Source organism: Vombatus ursinus, unplaced genomic scaffold (assembly GCF_900497805.2).
Source record: "Vombatus ursinus unplaced genomic scaffold, bare-nosed wombat genome assembly UNPS02009205.1, whole genome shotgun sequence".
Classification (NCBI taxonomy): domain Eukaryota; kingdom Metazoa; phylum Chordata; class Mammalia; order Diprotodontia; family Vombatidae; genus Vombatus; species Vombatus ursinus.
Window position 1 is genome coordinate 14045616 of NW_020948983.1, and position 15631 is coordinate 14061246.

General features: G+C 35.4%; 1 pseudogene; it reads left to right on the forward strand.

Annotated features, from left to right (window-relative positions):
- The first annotated feature begins 1658 nt into the window (after positions 1-1658).
- On the forward strand, positions 1659-2415 carry LOC114035791 (annotated as a pseudogene).
- Positions 2416-15631: the final 13216 nt, after the last annotated feature.

The following is a 15631-nucleotide window of genomic DNA, read 5'->3' on the forward strand; positions in this document are numbered from 1 at the left end:
ACACACAGGGTAAAGGTAAAAGACTGCAACAGAATATATTATGCTTCAGATAAAGTTAAAAAAAAGTAGGGGTAGCAATCCTGATCTCAGACAAAGCAAAAACAAAAATAGATCTTATCAAAACAGATAAGGAAGGAAACTATGGCTGCTAAAAAACACCATAGACAATGAAGTAATATGATTACTACACATATATGCACCAAATGGCATAGCATCCAAATTCTTAGAGGAGAAGTTCAGGGAGTTACAGGAAGAAATAGACAACAAAACTATACTAGTGGGGGGACCTCAACCTCCCCCTCTCTGAACTAGATAAATCTAACTGCAAAATAAACAAGAAAGAAGTTAAGGAGTTGAATAGAATATTAGAAAAGTTAGGTATAATAGACCTCTGGAGAAAATTGAATGGAGACAGAAAGAAATATACTTTTTTCTTGGCAGTACATGGCACATACACAAAAATTGACCATGTACTAGGGCATAAAAACCTCACAATCCAATGAAGAAAGGCAGAAATATTGAAGCTTCTTTTTCAGATCACAATGCAATAAAACTATATGTAATAAAGGGCCATGGAAAGATAGGCTAAAAAATAATTTGAAACTAAATAATCTAATCCTAAAAAATATGATTGGGTTAAATAACAAATCATAGAAAAAATCAATAACTTCTTTCAAGAGAATGACAATAATGAGACAACACATCAAAACTTACGAGATGCAGCGAAAGCAGTTCTTAGGGGAAGTTTTGTATCTCTAAATGCTTACATGAATAAAATAGAAAAAGAGGAGATCAATGAATTCGGCATACATGTAAAAAAAAACTAGAAAAAGAACAAATTAAAAATCCTCAATTAAACACCAAATTAGAAATATTGAAAACCAAAGGAGAAATTAATAAAATTGAAATTAAGAAAACTATTGAACTAATAACTAAAACTAAGAACTGGATTTATGAAAAAAATAACATAGATAAACCTTTGGTTAATTTAATTAAAAAAAAAGAAAGAAAGAAGAAAACCAGATTACCAGTATCAAAAATGAAAAGTGTGAATCAACCACCAAGAAGAGGAAATTAAAACAATAATTAGAAACTATTTTGCCCAACTGTATGCCAATAAATTTGACAATATTAGTGAAATGGATAAATATTTACAATAATATAAATGACCCAGATTAACAGAAGAGGAAGTAAAATACTTAAGTGACCCCATCTCAGAAAAAGAAATTGAACAAGCCATGATGAATTCCTTAGGAAAAAATCTCCAGGATGCAAGCAAATTCTATCAAACATTTAAAGAACAATTAATTCCAATACTATGTAGACTATTTGGGAAAATAGGTGAAGAAGGAGTCTTACCAAATTCTTTTTGTGATACAAATATGATGCTGATACCTAAACTGAGAAGAGTCAAAACAGAAAAAGAAAATTATAGAAAAATTTCTCTAATGAATATAGATTCACAAATTTTAAACAAAATATTAGCAAATAGATTACAGCAACTTATCACAAGAATAATACACTATGACCAGTTAGGATTTATACCAGGAATTCATGGCTGTTTCAATATGAGGAAAACTATTAGCATAATCATCATATCAACAACAAAACTACCACAAACCACATGATCATCTCAATAGATGCAGAAAACTCTTTTTCCAGCTGGAATCATGGCGGGTGTAGAAGAAAAGAAGAAGCTACCATCTGTTCCAGAATCCCTTCTGAAAAAACAAAAGGCTTTTGCAATACTGAAGGCCAAATGCCTGAAGAAGAAGATGGCTGTAAAAAAGGTTCATAAAACATGAAGGAAAGTTATCTATGAAAAAGCTAAAGCCTCCCGTAAGGAGTACAGGCAGATGTACGGAAGTGAAATCCAGCTGGCTAGAATGGCACACAAAGCTGGCAACTACTATGTACCTGCTGAACCCAAGTTAGCTTTTGTGATCAGAATCAGAGGTATCAATGGTGTTAGCCCAAGGTCCAAAAAGTTTTGCAGCTTCTTCATTTTTGCCAAATCTTCAATGGCACTTTTGTTAAGCTTAACATGGCTTCCATTAACATGCTGAGGATTGTGGAACCATACATTGCATGGGGTTACCCAAACCTGAATTCTGTGAATGACCTGATTTACAAATGTGGTTATGGCAAGATCAAGAAAAAGAGAATTGCCCTGACAGATAACACCCTTATTGCAAAATCTCTTGGTAAATATGAAATTATCTGCATGGAGGACTTGATCCATGAGATCTACACTGTTGGCAAGCACTTCAAAGCTGCCAACAACTTCCTGTGGCCCTTCAAATTATCTTCTCCATGAGGCAGAATGAAGAAAAAGACTACACATTTTGTGGAAGGTGGAGATGCTGATAACAGGGAAGACCAGATCAACAGGCTTATTAGAAGAATGAACTAAAAGTCTCTACCATGATTATTTTTCTAATGGTCTGTTAATGAAAATGCCTGTGACAAAAAAAATAGTTGCAGAAAAAGCTTTTGACAAAATACAACACCCATTCCTATTAAAAGCACTAGAGAGCACACAAATAAATGGAGTCTTCCTTAAAATAACAAATAGCATCTATCTAAAACCTTTAGCAACCATCATATGTAATGGGGACAAGCTAGAAGCATTTCCAATAAGATCAGGGGTGAAACAAGGATGTCCATTATCACCACTGTTGTTCAATATCATACTAGAAACATTAACTTTAGCAATAAGAAAAGAAAAAGAAATTGGAGGTATTAGAATAGGCAAAGAAGAAACAAAGCTATCACCCTTTGCAGATGATATGATGATATTCTTAGAGACCCCTTGAGAATCAAGTAAAAAATTACTTGAAATAATCAACAACTTTAGCAAAGTTGCAGGCTACAAAATAAATCCACATAAATCATTGGCATTTCTATATATTACCAACAAACCCCAATAGTAAGAGATAGAAAGAGAAATTTCATTTAAACTTACTGTAGACATAAAATATTTAGGAGTCTACCTCCCAAAACAAATCTAGGAACTCTATGAACACAACTACAAAACACTTTTCACATAAATAAAGTCAGATCTAAATAATTGGAACAACATCAGTTGCTCATGGGTAAGTGGAGCTAATATAACAAAAAATGACAATTCTGCCTAAGCTAATATACTTATTCAGTGTGATACCAATCAAACTATCAAATTATTATTTTATAGAGTTAGAAAAATAATAACAAGATTCATTTGGAAGAACAAAAGGTCCAGAATATCAAGGGAACTAATGAAAAGAAATGCAGGGTAAGGTGGCCTAGCCATTCCAGATCTTAAATTGTATTATAAAGCAGCAATCATCAAAAATGCTTGGTACTGGCTAAGAAATAGAGTGGTGGATCAGTGGAATAGGTTAAGTATGCAAGACACAGTAGTCGATGACTATAGTAATCTATTATTTGATAAACTCAAAGACTCCAGCTTCTGGGATAAGAACTCACTCTTTGACAAAAATTGCTGGGAAAATTGGAAAATAGTTTGGCAGGAACTAGGAATAGATCAAAGTATCACACCATATACCAAAATAAAGTCAAATGGGTTCATGATTAACGTATAAAAGCTGATACTGTAAGCAAACTGGGAGAGCAAGAAATAGTTTACTATCAGATTTATAGAGAACAGAAGAATTCATGACCAAACAGGAGATAGAGAACATTATGAAAAGCAAAGTGGATAACTTTGATTACATTAAATTGAAAAGTTTTTGCACAAACAAAGCCAATGCAATCAAGATTAGAAGGGAAGTAGAAAATTGGGAAAGAATTTTTATAACTAGTCCTTGTGATAAGGGCCTCATTTATAAAATATATAGAGAATTAATTATGTCAAATTTATAAGAATACAAGTCATTCCCCAATTGATAAATGGTCAAAGGATATGAACAGGCAGTTTTCAGATGAAGAAATTAAAACCATCTATAATCATATGAAAAAATGCTTTAAATCCCTATTGATTAGAGAAATGCAAATCAAAACAACTCTGAGGTACCACATCACACCTATCAGATTGGCCAAGATGACAAAACAAGAAAATGATAAATGTTGGTGAAGATGTGGGAAAATTGGAATACTAATGCATTGTTGGTGGAGTTGTGAAATGATTGGAGAGCAATTTGGAACTATGCCCAAAGGGCTATTAAAATATGCATACCTTTTGACCCAGTAATAACACTTCTAGGGCTATTTCCCAGAGAGACCATACAAATGGGAAAAGGACCTACATGTACAAAAATATTTATATCAGCTCTTTTTGTGGTGGCAAAGAATTGGAAATTAAGAGGATGCCCATCAATAGGGGAATGGCTGAACAAGTCGTGGTATATGAATGTAATGGAATTTGTGCTATAAGAAATGATGAACAGGCTGACTTCAGAAAAACCTGGAAAGACTTGTATGGACTGATGCTGAGTGAAATGAGCAGAACCAGGAGAACGTTGTACACAGTAACAGCCACCTTGTGCGATGACTAATATTGATAGAATTAACCCTTCTCAGTAATACAAGGCTCTAAGACATCTCCAAAGGCCTCATGTTGGAAAATGCTATCCACATCCAACTAAAGAACTATGAAGTTTGAATCAGATTGAAGCATACTATTTGCTATTTTTTTTCTTCTGTTGCGTTTTGTTTCCTCTTTCTGGTGGTTCCTCCTATTGATTCTAATTCTTACAACATTACTAATGTGAAAATATGTTTAATAGGAATATATATGTATAGCCTATATCAGATTGTGGGCCATCTTGAGGAGGGAGGTGGGGAGGGAGAGGGAGAAAAATCTAGAACTCAAAAGTTTATGGAAGTGATTGTTGATAATTCAAAATAAATTAATTAAAAATTAAAAAAAAGATATCTCGAATCAGGAGATGATGTAAAAGAGGGATTATACTTCTATTTAGTCCCAGAGGGCAGAAATTGGAGCTGAAGAAGGAAGTCACAAAGACTATAAGGAAATGACCTAGTATGAGAAAAACTTCCTCGAACAATTAAGGTTATCGAAAAGTAAAAAAGAAGGGGCTTCTTCAGAAGGAAGTGAGTTTGCATTCTCTTGAGGTTTTGACCAAAATTTGAATTTTTATTTTCAGATACATATTGCTAGTGTAATGTTTTAATGGCAGATTGGCCTAGATAGAACCTGAGGTCCCTTCCATCTCTAAAGTACTATGATTCTGTGATATTCAATCTATACTTGGTGATTTAAAAAAAAATTAACTGGGAAGCATTCATGATAAAAGAATAAAACTACTGTATTTGTTTCCAATATCTACTTTATCCAACCATCCTCAAAGAGTTGATTCAAATTGATTTCAGAGATTTTGAAATGTGTTTTATTGTTTGTTGTTTTCCTTCTAGGATTTTTATTTATCCTATTGTTCTTCTAATGTGTTCTGAAAGACCCAATAAAAACCCACTAAACAATGGCTGTTTATTCTAGGTTCATGGAACCCCATACAGGGTCTATGCAAATAGATTTCAAGGGGCCAAGAAATTCCATAGGAAAAGATACATATTTAATTTCATTAATTATATATAAAATATATATATGTACATATATATATACATTAACAAAAATTATATAACAATAATAACTCTAATACAATTACTGAAAATGAAATCATTCTGAGTAGGTTTCAACATACTGCCAAAGGAGGCCATTAGACAACAAGGTCAAGAATTATTGCTCTAAACTGTGTTGGGTATGGGTGGGAAGGAAGAGAAGGGAAAGAAAATGGGAGAAAAGGGATGGATAAAGGGAGGTAGAATAGGATTCTGTGATGAAACATGGTCTTTTATATATTTTCAGCTTCTGTTTTCACAAAACCATAAAATTTTCAGAAACTATTTTTTAGATATTAACAAGGATGCCAGTGGAATCCATTCTGTATTGGGAGAGTCTCTTGTTGCTTTTAAGATCTCCTACTGCCCTTGATCACTACTGTTGTTTACAAGTAATCCAAACAGGTATGGTGATTTATTTTTCAAATTAATTATTGATCTGCCATCTCCAAAGGGTCAGGTTTAAAAAGAAATTGTCTCAGCCTAGTGAGGAAGATTACAAATCACATAAAAGAGGATGAACTATAAAGGTACTGCTCTCACAAGGATGGTCTCTTCCCTTACAAGACACATAACAAAAAAACAAAAACAAAAATGATGCCGTGGGGATGGGGAATTTGGAAAACTTGAAAAAGCATAGAAAGTGTCAGAAAGTAAGGACCTCATTCCATTAGTGTCAGTGTTTCTCATCTCTGCCAGTTTAGGCAAATATATATGTATCATTTAATAGTTCATGATATAGCTAGCTATCCATATCCTATTGCTATTATTATGTCTGGCTTATAATAGTGCCATAGAAGGAAAGAGGCCCTGAGCAGAATGATGCATAAAGCAGTTTAAAACACCTGAATTGTTTCTTCTCCTTCAACCTGATACATTGATGTTCCATGGCCATTGGAACACTCTCTGGGAGTAAAATGCTCAGTCAAGGGAGGTAAAACAAGTCTTCCTTAGTTTCTACTTAGTGACTAGAAAAGGAAGTTGTCCACATGGATGGGATCCTTCAGTTTCCTTCAACTTTGATGTTCCATGGCCATTAGAACACTCTCTGGGAGTAAAATGCTCAGTCAAGGGAGGTAAAACAAGTCTTCCTTAGTTTCTACTTAGTGACTAGAAAAGGAAGTTGTCCACATGGATGAGATCCTTTAGTTTCCTGGCCAGCAGGGAGTCCCTCAGTAAATTAACTTGTTCAATAGTACTTATGGCTCCTGGGTTTTCCAGAAAGACTGAATTCATTCCTCTGTGCATTTGAAAAGAAGTCTTATAACCCATTTGCTCTGAATGAGATAAGGGGAAGGGAAGATAGTTAGACTAGCTTAGGACTCCTGGCCAGGATTGTTAGTGGTGTTGGTAGAGGGGTGGCAAAGATCCTCCCTGGGCTGCAGTCTATATTATTATTCTATTTTTGAACAAGGTAATAAGAATATGATTAAGAACTTTATAAGAAATTATACACAGGTGACTTTTTTGTTTCTAGTTGTGAAATCTGCACTTATTTTTCTACAGGCTTTAGGTCTTAAACAAAGAGAGCTTTCACTGTAATCTGTTTTAAATCTCTACCAACCAGATTCAAGACAATATATCTTATATATTTGGAGTCACACCAAACTTTTCACTGTCCTCATCCAGTATTGGAACTTGATTTATTTTTTAAAACTTAATTTATGCCAGAGAAAAATAATATGGTGAGTCAGAGAAAGTAATGTAGGTCATTAGAATCTCTAGAGGAGGTCCCATCACCTTGCTAAATCCTCCCCCACTTATTGGTTGTTGAATGCTTGAAATTCCTCCATTAAAATGTATTTGACATGTTTAATCAATGGTAAAATGCAATACCCTGTATTAGGTTATACGCTTTAGATTAATAATTTCTTACTAAAATTAAGTATAATGGAAGAACCTAAAATTTTGTTTTGGTATCTGATGGAGGAGAGAAATAGCATAGGTCTTTGGTGAGAAAATAGAAAGAAGTGCAAATGGGAGATGGGGAGAATTGACAAAGATTGATTTAAAGATGACAAATGTTATCATTGGGTTGACCATGATTAATAATTTTGAATATCAGCTTTCTGAGTAGTTAATAAATTATTTCTTACCCATTGGAGCCTAGGTGACTATAACGACCAAGACAGAGGGCAGATCTCTCTACTGCCTTGTACCATGGAAGATTCATTTAGGCTATCTCCATTCCTTCACCAAAAAGATTTCTGCACATTGCACACAGTCACACATTAGTGGAGCAGTCAAAGCATATGTTGGATCCAAAATTCTCCAGATTTAGATAGTGCCTTGTAACATTGTTCTTAGACTGCTGAATGACTTACTTCAGAGGTCATTTAGTTCCTTTTATTGCCTTCAGGCAGACAATAGTTCTTTCAACTGAACTTTTTATAAAATTCCTGAAGTATATTTTGGGTAAGATGGTCCCACTATAAAAGAATTCCTTAGAAAATCCTTACCTCTGTAAAAAAATTGCAACAAGCTTCTCTGATAAAAATCTAATTTCTAAGATACATAAAAACTGATTTAAAATTTTAAGATTAAGAACCATTTGCTAATAAATAAATGGTCAAATAATATGAACAAGCAATTTTCAAAGGAAGTAATCCAGTCTATTAACAATTGTGAAAAAAACTCCCAAATTCCTAATAAAATTAGAGAAATGCAAATTAAAGAAAATCTGAGGTTCCACTTTACACGTATCAGATTGTAAAGACAATAAAAGGAGAAAATGGCAAATATTGGAAGGGAAAACAAGTACACTAGTACACTGTTGATTGACTTGTGAATTGGTGAAGCCATTTGGACAACAATTTGGAATTATGTCAAGAAAGTTACCAAACCTTGTATATTCTTTGATCTACATGACTACAATGTCTACACCCAAAGAAAGAGAACTATGATCTATATGTAATATTTGTAAGCATCTATATGTATTTGTATTTGTAGCAGTTCTTTCTGTTCTAGCCCCAAATCAGAAAATAAGGGCATACTTCTAATGTAAATGGTTAAACATATTGTGGTGTATGAATATAATGGAATATTATTTTTCCCTAAGAAATGATGACATAGACAATTTCAGAGGAAACACAGAAGGTTTTTCTGAAATGCTGTAGTAAACAGAATTGGGAGAGCTACAGATGCAAAGTAGAGGAGGAAAAAACCTCCAAGTATTTATACGGAAATAGACTGCCTCCTAAGACAGTGATTTTTTTTTTTTTATGGAGATCTGCAAATATATACACGCATATATACATGTATATATGTATTGTTTTGCTTGACTATCCATATTTGTTACAAGGACATTGTTTTTTTTCCTTTTATCAATGGGGTAGGCTTTGGAAGGTAGGGATAACAGATTTCTAGTAATTAAAAAAATTAAAAATAGGAAAGGAGGTTGTTACAGATGTGGACATTTTCATGCACTTTCAGATGAGGTCAAGGTATTGTTATTCATTCATTCATTCATTATTGTTTTTTTTTATTTACTTTGTTACAAAAAACCTCCCATGGAATGGGGATAATTTATAAATGTTTGTAATGTAAAAAAAAAATCAATGCTTTAAAAAAAAAAGTATTGAGAGAACTCACAGAGCAGTGGGAGTTTCATTTATCCATGAAGGACAGGTACAGTTTAGATTGCTTAATGCTATCACTGAATTTTTAATCAGAGGCATAGTGTGGTATAGTGGAAAGAATGCTCAACCTGAAATGATCAAAGACCTGGCTTTGAATTCCAGCTCTGTTACTTATTAGTTATAAGACTGACAGAAAGTCACTTAATGTCTCTGAGCCTCAATTTCCTCATCTGTAAAAAAGGGGTAATACTATATTTGCAATTGCTGCAGCATAGGGTTCTTGTTGAGTTAAGAGATTTGCAAACCTTAAAACTCTATACAGATGTGAGTTGTTTTTATTATTAATCTCACGTTGCACGGCCCCATTCTTCTACCCCTCTCCTCGGCTTTTCATTTCATGCATGTATTGGAGTTCATTTTCCTTGACACCTATTTCACATCTATTTCCACAGACCATTTGGATTCTGGTAACTACTCTGATGAAAAATGTATGTCAGAACCCTGACTTGAGGAAAGAAACTCCCTTCATCATGCATAGGGACCTGCACTCAGTGACACATCAGGTGCAGGGCTAGCAAGGAAAACAAAGTTCTCAAGCAATACCTAAGGTGATAATTGGATGATGATTAACTCTCAGGTTCAAAAATACATACACTTCACCTGCAGCAAGCTGGTGTTTAAGCAAAAGCTTTTCACAAGAGGTGCAAATAGGCAGGCAATTTTAATTCCCTTAGAGAGAAAAGAGGCCTCCCCTTAATCAGGAGAGGGATGAACTGAATTGATTCTCTAATGAGCTATTGGCCCTAGATAAAGGGTATAGACCAGAATTTCTGCCAAGAATCTGGTTATTCAGACACTTCATGTTGGAAGTTACTGAGCAAATCCTAGGAACGTGTCTAAAAATCTACCCTGCCTTAGGACCTGAGACACATTTGAGGTGAGAGGGCCTAAGGCCACCACAGACAGTTTTGTGACTATTATAGGGAGAAGAGAGCTCTTAAATGCTTCTGCCTCTCTAACTTGATGGCTTTGGACTAGTCTCCTTACATCTCTAGGCTTACTTGGCTCATATGTAAAAAGAGCAGACTGTCCAGCTCTGTTCTGTGTCAGTCAGGCAGTCAATCATTTATTAAGCACCTACTATGTGCCAGGCACTGTGCCAAGCACTAGGAATACAAAGAGAGAGCTTAGCATCAAATAGAGGATGCAACACATCAACAACTAAATGCTGACAAGATATGCACGAGATAAATCAGAGATAACCTACAGAAGAAGCATTAATGAGAAAGCGGAAGGCTTCTTGCTGAAGGTGGAACTTTAGTTGAAACTGAATGAAGCCAGAGAAGGTAGGAGGGAGAGATAGGAGAGTTTAAGGCCCTGGAGGCAGTATGTGAAAATCTTAGGATAGTTAGATGTAATGTCTAGTGTGAGATAAAAAGAGGAGGCAAAGGTAACTGGATTGGAGGATGCATGGGGAGGGGGAGGGGGAAGAGGGATGTAAGGTGTAAGAAGGTTGGAAAGGTTAGGAGAAACAATGTTATAGAGGCCTTTTAAAGCAAAACAAGATTTAAAAATTTAATCCCAGAGGTAACAGGGAGCCAGTGGAGTTGATTAATAGGAGGGATAGATATGGTCAAGCTTGTGCTTTGGTAAAAGTCAATTTGACAGTTGAGTGTTATATTGGAATGAGGAGAGACTTGAGGCAGGGATACCAAGCACACAGTTATTGTAATAATGCAGGCATGCGGTGATGCACTATACCCCTTAATTCTATGTCAGATGACTTCTCTTATTCATTGTGTGACAATGATAGGTGTATAAATAATCAGAAAGGTACCTAAAGATATCCACTCCCCTTGCCTTCAGAGACACAAATTTATAAAGATTTTCAAGGGAAATAACCCTTAATTCTCTTCTCAAAGAGTCAAAGAGTCTTTAAGAGTCAAAGTTTCTCTTAGTCTCTCTTTTTTTTTCAGTGACTTGTTTGCTATACTATTAAGTTCTTCTTTCTGTCCAACTCAGATCACTCCTGCTTCAATTTTAAGACCTTTCCCCCTTGTTCTGCTTTGGTCGTCAACACATTTGAAAGGTGACTACTCATTATCTTCCCTATAAAATACATTTGAAGCTACCAATTAAGGTTGAGTAGAGTAAGCCTATCAATCTGAGTCTACTCTTCTCTTCTGTGGCTTCCCAGACTTTCTCACCTTGTCACAGAGAAGCCACTACATTGAAAATAGTCATTTGTTAGAGTGACCTGTGTGAGACTGGGAAAGTTCTATCATTGCTGTGTTTTCCAGGGACAAAACTCCCCTTGGGTCTGACCCAGGACTTAAGCCTCTGTGTGCTCTTATCTCAGAGTCTCAACACCAAGCAGCCAGAGATGTCCCTAGAAGGATTTGGGGGAATTAAGTCTGTGATTCCAGTGAAGGGTAGCATCAGCTGAATCCCTAATTTTCTGAGTGCCCTGATGAAAATGTAGCCTTAAGCTTTTACCAGTTCTACTAAACACATCTTTGATTAGGCTGGAAATGCAATTATTTTATAGTAATACTTTTAAGCCAACTTGTAAGAATAGCAATGACCTTTTTTTCTCCTCCCAATTTTTTTAGAAGAAGTTTCCTTGAGATGAGAAAAAGATTTACTGGAGAAATATGGACTTTCTTTTTGAATCTTAGCTCTGGGAAAAGACGGGGTGAATGTGTGTTTAGATATTTACAGCAGAGTAATTGCAGCTTTATATATAGAAGTTTAGGTATAATAAAATGTTCTAAAATTATGAGACTCTCTCGTTTCTTCTAGAAGATAATGGAATAGTATAAATAACCATGCAACCCCCTCAAAGATGTAGTTTGTCTATTTATTTACTAATTGTTGGACCATTCATTTTTCACTTATTCATTGTTATTTGTTTGTCTATTTTAAGGCCGGGTGTCCCTATCATTTCTAGGCTGAATTTGTAAGGACTACTCATGGGCCTTATCTCATTACTGATTATCCTAGGAACTTTGACTTGTTTTATTTCCAATCTGAGACAGTTCACCTTTTCTTAGGCAAGATGTTGGACTTCTATTCCTGGAGGCATACAATATTAATGTGAAAATTAGAGCATCATCACAACACACTACATCTCAGAGCTCCTGAGCTCAAGGGACCCAGCACTACCTTACCTGAGTAGTCAGCTTAGTTTTGTCATTGTCTTTGTACAGGGATTTGGTTGTAATGGGATCTTGGGGCAATTTTCCACCTGATATTCACCAGAATCCTGCCAGCTGTTTTTACATGTGTCCCTTCACTGCTGGGGGGACAGCATTAGGAGAGGTTCTTTAATTCAACTGTGGCTTTACCATTCACAACATATTCCTCATGGTGGAAGAATGAAGTTAGTGGGTGAGGGAGGGTGGTGGAGGTTGTCTTGTACCTTGGACTGAATCCAGCTAAATCTAGTTCATAGTCATAAAGTGTTCATTTTGTAGTTTTCTTCTCAGTGCTTCCCCTAAAACTGAGGCATCAAACATGTAGGGCATGCAGCCTAGCCTGTAGCACTACCCAGTGCAACCAGAACCAGATTAAAATGTAATTGAAAAATAATTAACAAAATAAATAAAAATACATTAAAACATAAATAACATCTCATTTTAAAACCAAGTCAATAGGTAGCTTGAGGAGATCCATATATATGGATTAATGCTCCTCCTTTCTTTTTGAATTTGAAGCCACTACTGCAAAGGATTAATTTCATTTGTTGTCTTGCCCGATTATATAACCACTTCTATACAGTTTCCATGAAGGGAAATGGACACATCTTGGCTCAGTAGTCTGCCAAAAATTGTCCACAATTTTACAGGATAGCCAGTTATCCTAAGAATACATTTCCTCTGCTTTGTCTCTCCCTACATGATTTCTACTCCCATAGACCTTTTCTCCAAAGAAGTTAGTAATAGAAACTTTAGAGCCAGAAGGGATCTTAGAGGTCAATACAACTTAGAGAAAAGCACATTACAATAGGAAGCAGAGTAGTTTTCTTTTAGTCATGGCTCTGCCAATAACTAAAGGTTTTATGATAACCATTGTTTTTCCTTCAGCTCATTTGGACCAATCTGTAATTTTATAGAAACGGAAACTGAGACCCTAAAGGCTGAACCATCTTGCCTAATGGTTATTCAGCTGTTTAGTGACAGAGCTAGGACTAGGTCCTAAGAAAGGTAGAATAATATAGGTGAAATGACACTGGATTTGGAGTGAGAGGACATGTTCAAATTATAGCTCTGTCACATACTACCCATGTGACTTTGGGGAAGTCTCTAGACCTTTCTGGATCTCAGTTTCTTCATGTGCAAATTGATAACATTGAACTAGATGACTTCTAAGGACCCTTCCAGCTCTTAATCTTTGATTTTATTACGTATTATACTCTTTCCCTTGTTATGAATTATAACAGAGAATGGGGATATACCATACCTCTATCAGCTAAGCCATTTGCGAGGTCAGAAAGATTGGGAAGAAAGATTTGGGGTAAGAGTTTGTCCTAGAACTCAGTTAAGTCAAACTGAATGCCTGACTTCCTCCTGGCAAACAGCAAAATGCAACAGGGCTGTCATCAGTAGCTTCTCAAGAGCCCAGTGTTGGATTCCTGAAAATCTAGCTCTTAGTAAACACTTTGGGTCATGCCACTAGCTGTTCGATTTCAGTTTGAGATGTTTTATTATTTATCAAGTACAACATAATGTGACTTCCACAACTCTCTGAGCCTGAAGGCTTGAAACCCCCAAATTATCTCCTTGAAATGATATAGCTAAGCTGAACCCATTTAATTTAGTCTGGTTCTGTTCATTTGCATAATGAACATTTGCCTCATTTAGAGCTCATTGAGAATGTTCACTATCAGCTAGTGGCCAAATGAAGCACTTAGTATCATGGAGTCTTCCCCACAGCCCCCATCTACACAACCTGACATTGCCTTACAATTACAAATCTAATCTTGATGCATTTAGTCTACACAGTGATGAGACAGGCATTCAGTTCAGAGAAAATTGTTATCCTGAGTACTTGGTGACTTGGAGACAAAAAGGAAAAAGACACACACATCAAAAACTATCTGATTTTGTTTAATTTTGTTTTAACTTTTTCATCTGGTTACACAGATATCTTCTTTTTGTTGTGCTTAGAATTTGTTATTGTATTGAAAATAGTAGAATGGAAGTTCATTGAGTTCAGGGATTGTGTCATGTTGTTGTTGTTGTTGTTGTTGTTTTTCCATATTCTTTCCATCAAGCACAATGCCTTGAAAAGAGGAAACACAATAAAAGTTTCTTGAATTGAAATTAATTTTAATACAGTCCTAATTCTCCTCTGGAATCCCTCTGCAGGACACTGCCCTGAAACATTGCTATTCCCTACTCAAAGACCTTTGATAACTTTCCATTTCATAAAGGATTAAGTTCGAATGTCTTAAATTGTCATTTGAGGTCCTCTGTGCTCTTACTCCAAAGTATTTTTCAACTCTTATCTCCCATTTTCTCTTAATACCAACCCTTTCTTTTGGTCTAACTAGACTGCTTGATATTCTCTGAACATACTGTATAATCTCTCTGCTTACAATGTGCTGCATCCCTTTTGTTACCTTAAAGGTCCAGTTAAAATTTAACTCTTCCAAGATATCTTCATTGATCACACCAAAATGGAAGTGAATGCTAATTTCTCTTGCATTTCTATGGCACTTTGTTCATGATGTTTATCACATGTTGCTTTATATCAGGCATATTTGTGTAAATATCTCATCCTTCTCAAATAGTTTAAACTGTTGAAATTATGGATCATACATTATTCATCTTTGGTTCTACTCACTGCCTTGTCCTAAGCAGCTGCTGAGTAAATGTTGTGATTGAAGAAAAGTATAAAACAATTTGAAATTTTTTCCGTCTTTTTTCTTCCCTCCCTCCCTCCCACCTTCTTTCCTTCCTTCCCTTCCTTCCTTCGTTCCTTTCCTTCCTTCCTTCCTTCTTTCCTTCCTTCCTTCCTTCCTCACCAGCGTTCTTTTAGTAGTGATACAGCATGGAGTAGCAGATAAAGAATCAGCTTCCAGAGGCAGGAAGACTTAGATTCAAGGTCTGCCTCTGATGCATTCTGGCTATTTTATTAAGATTCTGGACAAGTGATTAAGTTCTTAGGACCTCAAGTAAATGTCTAAGATTCTACATTTTCTAATATTTGTCAGTATGTGTTGGTAGAAGTTCCCTCAAAAGAAACATTTTATACCAGTGAAATCACAGGTTCAGACAACTATAGTATTTTTTTCTGCCATTGTTATGTGGTTACAAACCATGGGATATTGCAGTCTCCATAGAAATAGTCACAATTTACGCAAAGTGTAATAGAGAAATACACAATAAACATGGAGAGGTTTTAGCATATTGCCAATTAAATGAATAATGTGTAAAATATGGTATGAAATATATTATCAGACAAATATA